Below are 9,124 nucleotides of genomic sequence, written 5' to 3' on the forward strand. Positions count from 1 at the left end.
GCTTAAGGCAATTTGTGGTCATTCTGCTGCTGAACACTCCCACTCTCTCCCCTGGTGTATGCCTGGGAGAAGCATCCTGCCCCACGGAGGCAGAGGTGGGTGGACAGGAAGGCAGATCTCCCCTTTGAACAGCAGTATGAACTCAAATTTGCTCCAGCTGGTCTTGAAACCTCCCTTGTCCACACCTCCCTTTGGAAGGCACTTTACACATTGCTCCTACTCCATGTGAGCCTGCAGGATCTCACTGCTGCTCCCTGCAGAATTCATTGTCCACACTAGGATTTTACTGTAGCTTTTCACATACCACCCAACACCTTCTTTATATTGGGAGCTGCCTGTAATTTTTTTCTTCTCTTTGCACCTACCCTGTCTTCCCCTCTGCATGAGCCAGCACTTTCTGCAACAGAAGAGAGGAAGCAAGGAGAAGTTTGCAGAAGGCAGGAATATAACCACAACATAACAAATTAAACCTTGAGGAGCAAAGCAGGCAAAATTTCCCAGTGCTACATATTAAGCTGTTTGATGCACAGGCAGCAAGAGAGTGGGCTGCTGCTGGTAGCTCTAGCATGACATTCTTTAGCAGATAGCAAGCCAGATCTATGACCTTACAATTTCAGACAGCAAGCAGGAAAATAATCAGATACTGAAAAAGCTTAACATGGTTGGGCTGACAGAAAGCAGAAGCTATCAGAGCATAGAAGGCCACCATCCTCTCTTCATTCACAAAACAAACAGCAGAGGAGGAGCACTGACCAGCTGCATACTAGTCATGATCAGGCTGCTCTGGACTTCTCTGCACATAGACTGCAATTTCACAACACAAACTAGGCAGGTGCAGAACTACTCAGCCAAACCCAGGCTTGTACTGTACTAATTCAAGCTGTAACATTACAGGTACCCATTCAATCTAATGAATACGTATGTCCACACAGGGTTCTGCATTACTTGGCAACATGCTTTCAAGCTGATTGCAAACTGGCAGAGCCCGGCCACTCAGCTGCAAGCATGAAAGCCCTATTTCTGGAGAAAAGACTCCCTCAAAAGAACAGATTTCCTGTACTTTAAGTGCCAAACACTACATAAAAATTCATCCTTTAAGACTTTCTTTTATATTTATTTACTCACATTTACCTCAGCATTTTTGCTCTTTCTTTTCCTTTGCCACACTGCCACTATTTTCTTTTGCATTTTTACATGCCCCATTTTCTGGGTTTACTGCATGTTTTACTGTTTCTGTGCTCCTGTAACCCCAGCCTGGTTTAAAACACCTTTCAGTTAAACTAATTGATGTTAATAAGGACACTCTTAAATTCATCTTTCAACATAGGTACATCCCAAATCAAATTACACTAAAAACAAAGCACAGTGCAACCACAAATATTAACCACTGCAAATACAGTCTTGTCCAAACCACTGCATTTTTCATTTTCCTGATTTATTATTACTATACTTCTGTCAAATTCCCAGTCCACTTGTTTCCCAGGAATTACTCTTCTCCCATTATTCTCATTAGACATGCTTTCCATCAAGGCACTACCACTGACCAAACTCACAATTTCTGCAGCACCAACAAGCATTTGTGTATCTACCCTCCTCCACCTCCTGATTTTAAGAGCCAATGTATTTGTTGTCAGAGGAGTAGGAGGAGAGGAGCACAACTACCAAGCCAGTTTTCCTTTTGTGCCTGCTAACAATGCTGCCAATGAGGTAAAGCAGTGAAGAAATTTAGTACGGCTTACAAACCAGCAAATGTTACTTTAAAAAAACTTGGGCATGAAAACTTTCATTTCCCCTTTGTCTGTTCCTTTTCTATTCTAGATTGTTTAGTCTTTATTTCTTAATTTAATTAGACAGAAGCAAGTACATCAAAGTTTGTGGATGGCAGCCATTGAGAGGAACCCCGTATGTAGACTTCTTGGTTTGTGTTTTTAAAGAGCAGTCAGATTAAGCATGAAGTCTGGTTCTTCCATGGATCTTTATGAAGGCAATTGCTAATGCATGTGGAAAGTGTTTGTAACCACAGTGGTGCCCAACAACAAAGCAAGCCACTGCACTACCTTTCACACTTCTCACTCAAGTTTTAACGCAGAGACTGCCAGGATAGAACAATTCTTATCCTCCCCTTCCATGATCTCTGTACAAATACACAAGATTTACTCTAATCATTCACTGACACTTGCATTGGTTTAGTGGACAAATTTATACTGAACAATCCAAAGGACATCAGCTTAACAGCATGTTCCTCCATGCTGGGCTGTAATGGTGACACAATGTCGATTACATAATACTTCTGTATAAAATATTGATATTCACAGGGAAAGCTTTTTAACTGAAAAGTTATTTTCAATGATCAGCAAACCAGCATTGTATAAACAGTGTGTTTGAGACAGACCATGAACTATATTTTTCATTGCCAAAATGATGAAATCAACTTTGCAGGGGCATACAACAAGGTATATGAAAAATCTCCAGCTTCTCTTTTGCCTTTAAGGTACTGCAAGATTACAGAACTGCATCAATCTCTAGCACATCAATCTCTTCAGCAAGTCTGCAATGGGGTTATTTCAAGTGTTCTTTATACAAGTTCTCACATCAACTGAAGTGTGCAAGTTCACTTTTCTTCCCATCCCTGGATGGCTGATGAACAGATATTTAGACATCATATTCATATACACTTCCTACAAATTTGTTTTCTCCTATGGAGCCATTAGAGTTCTCATCCCAGGCTTATAATCACTGCAGCAAGAATAAAGTACTTCAACTAAAGGCCACCCAACAAAACAGAGCTGCTTTTGGTGAGCATGTTGGTACCTGCAGCATTGACCAGGCTTGAAGAGGCAGAAGGTGCATCAGCCATGGCTTCTGTAGAACCCAAGGGCACTCATGAACACCTTTTACCGATAAGTTTATCTCAGTTCTGACTTGCAAAGAATGAAGTCCAAAGGAAACAAACAAAACCCCAAAAGCCAAAACAACACACACACAAAACCACAACACCAACACAACACCAAATCCTGCATCTTGTCTGTGGCATAGTAGCCATTAATTTCCATGGGGGTGGGTAGGAGCCTGCCTTGCTGCTTCTCTGCTGGGCTGTAACAATCCTTTATGGTTTGTTTGGGTTTTTTAAACTTTCTGTATGCATTTTTACATCATTAATTTAGGGAAAGGGTCCATATAGCAGATGCTCCAGGACACCATTTGCTCTGAGTCTTACTGCATTTATTGGCTCCAATTGAATGTCATAGATGAGACATCTGTATTTAGGTGTCCCCATCCATAATCTCAACATACAAGGGAGACCACCAGGAGACACACCTGGGGAAAAAAAAAAGTCCTGAGAGCAAATGAGTAGAGAGATTTTAAAACCCCAGTTTGGAAAATGTGCCATTTCTTTAAAAAATTTAAATTCACAGCAAACAGTTTGAAGAGATGTTTGATAGAAAAAAGAAGCAAAAGCATTTCATTATCTCTTAAGACCACCCTTTAGGTGTGAGAATTTTCATTGCATTTTCCTTCAAAGAGGAGCTTCATAAGAAACAACACCCAAGATGCCTAACTCATGACAAAAAGACCATATAGAGAGAGCTCTTTTTAAACACCAAGGCAGGTGACAAGAAACAAACCGTCACTTTTTCTGTTGATAACACAATACAAAATGCAGGACCATGGTAAACAGAGGTGATTACTAGCCTCATCCATTGCAGGCTACCACACACATTCAGCTTGCTTATTTTTTCTGCTTCATCAGAGCTACCCTCACCAAGAAAAGGGTCTGTAAAAAGAAAAAAATCTGAGCAATAAACTTTCCTCCTTCCCTAAGGGATGGGTCTATTTTACACTATGATTGTTTCTGAAGTCTTGAATATCACAACTCCTTCCATCTTAGAAGTGTTATTTTTCTGAGGAAAGAGCTCAAGTAGAAACAAGGAAAATTATAGATAGGCAACAGTTTTGAGACTACAGGAACATGTTTTCATACCCTGATATATACTTAAAGAGAAGAAAGAAGAAAAAAGAATGTTTTGTTGGTTGTTTTTAGTTTGGGCTTTTTTTTTTAACCAGTGCAAACAAACAGGTCCCTGGTGCAACCATACTGTCTTCCCATGCTACTGCTCACCTCCAAGTGTTGGGCAGAAGTGGCATTTTGCTGGCTTGATTCCAAGAAAACAAGATTCCTCCTTCCAAGGATATTTCCCTGAACATTCTGGCAACTGCTACATGAAGGTCTTTGAGCTTCTCTTCCCTTCCTTTTCCTAAAGGGGGACAGGAAGCTCTTCTTTCAAGACTGGAAGAATACAGCTGAAGAGAACATAGAAACAAGCAAGAAGAGCTTCAATTCTTTTAATTAAAGAATTCTGTGGTGAAACGAATATTGAAGCAGCGTCAGTAAAAATTAATGATGTGGAAATGAGCATTACTGATGATATGAGACAGTGCCAGTTTGACTTGTGACGCACTTTCCTTTTCATCAAGCCAAAACCCAGGATGATTCTCAAGAAGTTAAACACTAGGAATACTGGCTTTGCTCTTTCCTAAATTTGTTTGGAAACTCTGATGGGGAAAAATGTTTGACACGCCATCAGTACCTATTCTTTGCCATATGGTCAAAAGAAAAATGCACTCGATTTGCTTAGACCAAAAGATGTTGAGCCAAACCCATCCCCAGCAGAAGCAAGTCAGACTTTGGTAAAACATGTCTCAAAGTGCTCTCAAGGTAAGATGTACAGAATAGTTTAGAAACACTAATTACAATCACCTGTAAAAATATAATGCTGGTATCTGCTAGAAGACTGCATTTCACAAACACTGATCTCTGCATTTCATTTCTTGTCTGGGAAACACGTAAAAGCGTAGGCTCACAGCACCTCAACATCACAGCCAATCATAAACACTTCCAAGATCAAGCACTTTTACCATGACACCAGAGAGCCTTAGTGAATACACGCGTGCTCATGAGACTGCGTGTGTGTGGAAAACTAATCATGTGCACAAGTCTTTATATAGTAAAGTCACAGTATCACAGTATAACTAAGGTTGGAAGAGAGCCCAAGGATCATCAAGTCCAACCTGTCCCAACAGACCTCACAACTAGACCATGGCACCAAGTGCCATGTCCAATCTCCCCTTGAACACCTCCAGGGATGGCGACTCCACCACCTCCCTGGGCAGCACATTCCAATGACGAATGACTCGCTCAGTGAAGAACTTTTCCCTCACCTCAAGTCTAAACCTCCCCTGGCACAGCTTGAGTCGTCAGACTCTTCACTGCTTGAGATATAATTAGTAAAAAAACCCACCCAAAAAACCCAACCCAACCAATCACCCAAAAACCCCTCCACCATATTAAAATATTACTTATGTGAAAGCACAGACAAGTCTTTATCTAAATGTAAAGCTTCTGAAGAAGATTATTTCCATTTTCCTTAATACATTGGTAGCATTTTTCTAACAGGATATACACCTCCCACCTCCAAGAGACAAGAAATAAGCAAAATAAAACTAAAACAAAAGAAAAAAACCACAAAAATAACCCCAGAGAAGCACGTAATCTAGCAAAAAAAAAAATAGAGAAAATGAAACAGCAGAAAATGAAATAACGTGTTTTGCTCTTTTCGCTTTATACGTATTTGAGTACAACACAAATACTGCTACATGAGGTTTATAAAATTTAGGCATCCATAGCAATTTTACAAATTGACTGGCAGATGCAAATTATTTTTTTAAAAAAAGAAATTAAAAACCTCCAGAGTTCATTATTTGGTAAAACACTAACTCTCAAACTCTACTGTGTGCATCCAGTTGAGAAACCGGCTTACTGGGCTCTCTCATGACATCATTTGTGACTTGGGCCACTTCTGGATAAAACAGCCCTTACCGGCCCCACACTGATTAAACATTTTAAGCATTAGAACACTAATTCATCCTCAGTGGTCACTGTGTCCATGTATCTGTATCAAAACTTCTCTCTGGCTCTTCGTGGTGTAGACGAAAGCGAAGGGCGATTCTGAGCTGAGGTGCTGAGTCAGCACTCTGGCTGCAAGTCATCCCAAGACAGCCCACTGGTGTGCAGCAAGAGGAACTAGCAAAGCAGCCAGTGCCATCAGAGCACAAGGAGGGAAAAGATATTCAGCCAGTGACACAAGACCAGATTAGAAATCCACTTATAGCCCTGCTGGCTTCAACAGAGTTTCAATTGGGACCTCGACACACAGAAGGAACGGGAGGACCTGGAGAAATTAAAAGAACTTCAGGATTGGAAATTTCAGTACAGTGGCTTCTTATAAAAATTGCAGCAAGCCACCACACACTCCATTACAAACGCTTTTGACCACAGGGATGTATGTATCCTTTTCTCTACTAGTGTTCGCTCTTACCCTCCTGTCACCGGCAGGACCTACTGCAAGCATATCACCAACAGCATTAGCTGTTTTCTTACGGTCTCTGAGCATGCAGTCAAAAAAACCTGTCCACACACAAGATGTAGAGTATCTCCATCCCACCACCTACCTTCTGCTACAGAAGAGAGAGACTTGTCTGAGGTAACAGGAACACAGGACTAAGAGCTGGAATACAAGAACTGTACTTCACATTTGGCTGTGTTAGTGCAACACACGCCAGTTAATCTTTCCTCAGTAAGCACCTAAACACTTTCACTCTCTTTGCATTGTTGTGATACAGGTTTGTTCTATTAATAATTACTCTTCTGTGATCCCAGCACACAGACATTCTCTGCTGCCCATGCTGCTGCTTTAGAATTCTTCTTCCAGATCCAAACATGTTGGACAGGTTACTATCCCCCCACAGATGTCAATGCTGATACAGAGATCTTATTGTGCATATCTGAATCTCAGAAAATAAATTACTGCTTAATGCTGCTCTACCCCCCGTTACCTCAGGTAGCCTTTGCAAACTTTGTTTTGATAAAGATACAATCTCGACTGCAAATGACAGTATCTGTTTAAATATTTCTTGCTTGTTATGTGCAAGAAAATGGAGCAGACGTAACACAACTGTTTTTCACACTAAGCAAGATACAGACAAAGCAACAAATTAATTTACTTAATAAAGGCAATGCTTGCTCAGAAACATCAAGAATTTGATGTACAGAATACATAGCCTGAGTAGCATATTCCTAGTTCAGGACCTCATAAATCAGTTTCAACTAACAATAAAAGGTTTATAGGGGATTTCTAAATCACAAAGAATGAATACAACCCTGGTCTCTCACCAAGACTTGAGGAATTAATTTAAGATAGCAATCAAGAGCAAAGAACACTAACCCAAAGTTTGAGAAAAGGGCAGAGGAGAGTTAAAAAAACAAACAAACAAACAAAAGTGCTTTTTTGAAAACTCAGAGCGGTGGCATCAAAATCTGTTCTGTTCCTGCAAATTTCTGACATCCTAATGCACTCTCTCATTCCCCACCTTGTCTTAGAGGCAGAAAAGATGAGTCTTTCCTATCACAGCTGATAGACATAATACTAAAAAATACAAAATGCTTCTGCCTTTTTCAAAAAAAACAACCCAAAGCTCCAACAATGCTTATGAGTAGCTAGCATCCCAAAACGATTACTTAGGATGTTTCATTCCAGCACCAGCAACTAAACCAAGTAAAACCTCACTTTCAGCACCACCACCATTACAGGAAGTACTGCTGAGACTTACTCCACCAAACAACAGGCTGGTTACCACTACCGTCCTCCATTTTCCAGTCTGAGTAACCTACCTCATGGTTTTTAGACACTGGGAACGTCCAGAAGAGAAACTGGCACGGACTGCAAATGCACAGCCTGCATCCCCCCACTGACCGCAGACCGACTTCCCTAAAGGATGCTGGGCAAGCCACAAGCTTTCTGTGCTCGAATTGTGTTTAACAGCAGTGGCAGTACTGATAACGAGGACGGGGGGGGAAATGGAGGTTGCAAGACAGCGGAGCTGCTGTGCCAGGCTGAGATCCTCACGGAGTCGATATTGCCACGTATCGGAGAGCTGGGGGAAGGGAGGAGACATGCCTCGAAAAAACACGGACGATTCTCTGACATAAGCTGGTTTTATCCTCGATATATGTTTTATTGACTGGCTTAGGCCTCTTTTATCTGCGTGTGGTGCAGCACCGAGAACAGTTGACCCCATACAAAAGACCCACAGCTGGCGGTCCGCACATGGATTTAACGCCACCGGTCTTAGAAGGGGGCTCTCTTGTTTTTTTCAGCCGCATTTTGCGGACGCGGAGCCGGGGTTGGCCGTGCTATCGCCGCCGCCCGGCACAACAGATCTCGGGCCCCGCTCGCCCCCCGCACATGTGGGCACGTCCAGCGTGGATGCGCACCCCCGGCGAGACACCGAGGCGAGCAACAGCGCTCCTCGGGATCCCACCGGCGGCTGCATCAACGGGCCGAGGAGCCCCGGAGGCACACCGGCTCTGGCAGCACCACCATCAAACCAATGCAGGCCGTTCTGAACGCAGGAAAAAAGAGGAGGGCAAGCACGACGGAAGGCGCCTGGAGGAAAAAGCGGCAGGTACGGTGCCGATGCCGCCCCCTCCTGCTTCTCCTCAGCAGCCCCTCTGACCTCTGCCCTACAGCCTCCCGCCAGCCCCACGCTCGCCTCACCTCAGGGACGACCCCACGGGCTGGGGGACCCGGAGAGCCGCCCGGCCGGGCCGGGCTGTGCGGTTCGTGCCGTGGGGACACAAACAGTCTCCGGGGCGGTCACTCCCGTGGAGCTGCCATGCGAGCGGCGGAGGCAGGCGCAGCGGCGTCGGGTTCGGCTCCTAGCAGCGCTCTGCAGCGCGCTCTCCGCATGCAACACGCACCAGCATGGGCCGGCGCACGGACAGCACCGGCGGCGGGGGCCGGCCTCGCACCCGAGAGCGCCGCCCGCGGCCCAGCGGCGGCCAATGGCTCCCGCGGCGCCGCGCATGTGAGAGCCTGGGCGGGCCTGCCTGCTCACCCCCCGCGCAGCTGCCGAGCTCAGGTGCCCGCGGGGCGTCGGAGTTGCAGGCATATGACCACGGGGAAGCCGGGGGGGTGTTAAGTGAGGCTCGAGCAAATCCTCATGCGGGGCGCCGAGCTGTGTCTGCGGGGCGCGCCTAGGAGCGATAGCGGTGACAAGCGCAACG

The 9,124-nt window shown here is 44.3% G+C and overlaps 1 protein-coding gene across 1 annotated transcript in view; it reads right to left on the reverse strand.

The window, feature by feature from the left end:
* LRRC8D (leucine rich repeat containing 8 VRAC subunit D) overlaps window positions 1–8,657 on the reverse strand; it is a 48,628-nt gene extending 39,971 nt beyond the window's left edge. Inside the window, exon 1 of the mRNA XM_054165422.1 lies at window positions 8,616–8,657. The gene's annotated coding sequence lies outside the window, so the exon portion shown is untranslated. The remainder of the gene's footprint in view (window positions 1–8,615) is intronic.
* Between the last annotated feature and the right edge of the window lie 467 nt (window positions 8,658–9,124).

The sequence above is a fragment of the Dryobates pubescens genome, chromosome 11, assembly GCF_014839835.1.
Source record: "Dryobates pubescens isolate bDryPub1 chromosome 11, bDryPub1.pri, whole genome shotgun sequence".
Classification (NCBI taxonomy): Eukaryota; Metazoa; Chordata; class Aves; order Piciformes; family Picidae; genus Dryobates; species Dryobates pubescens.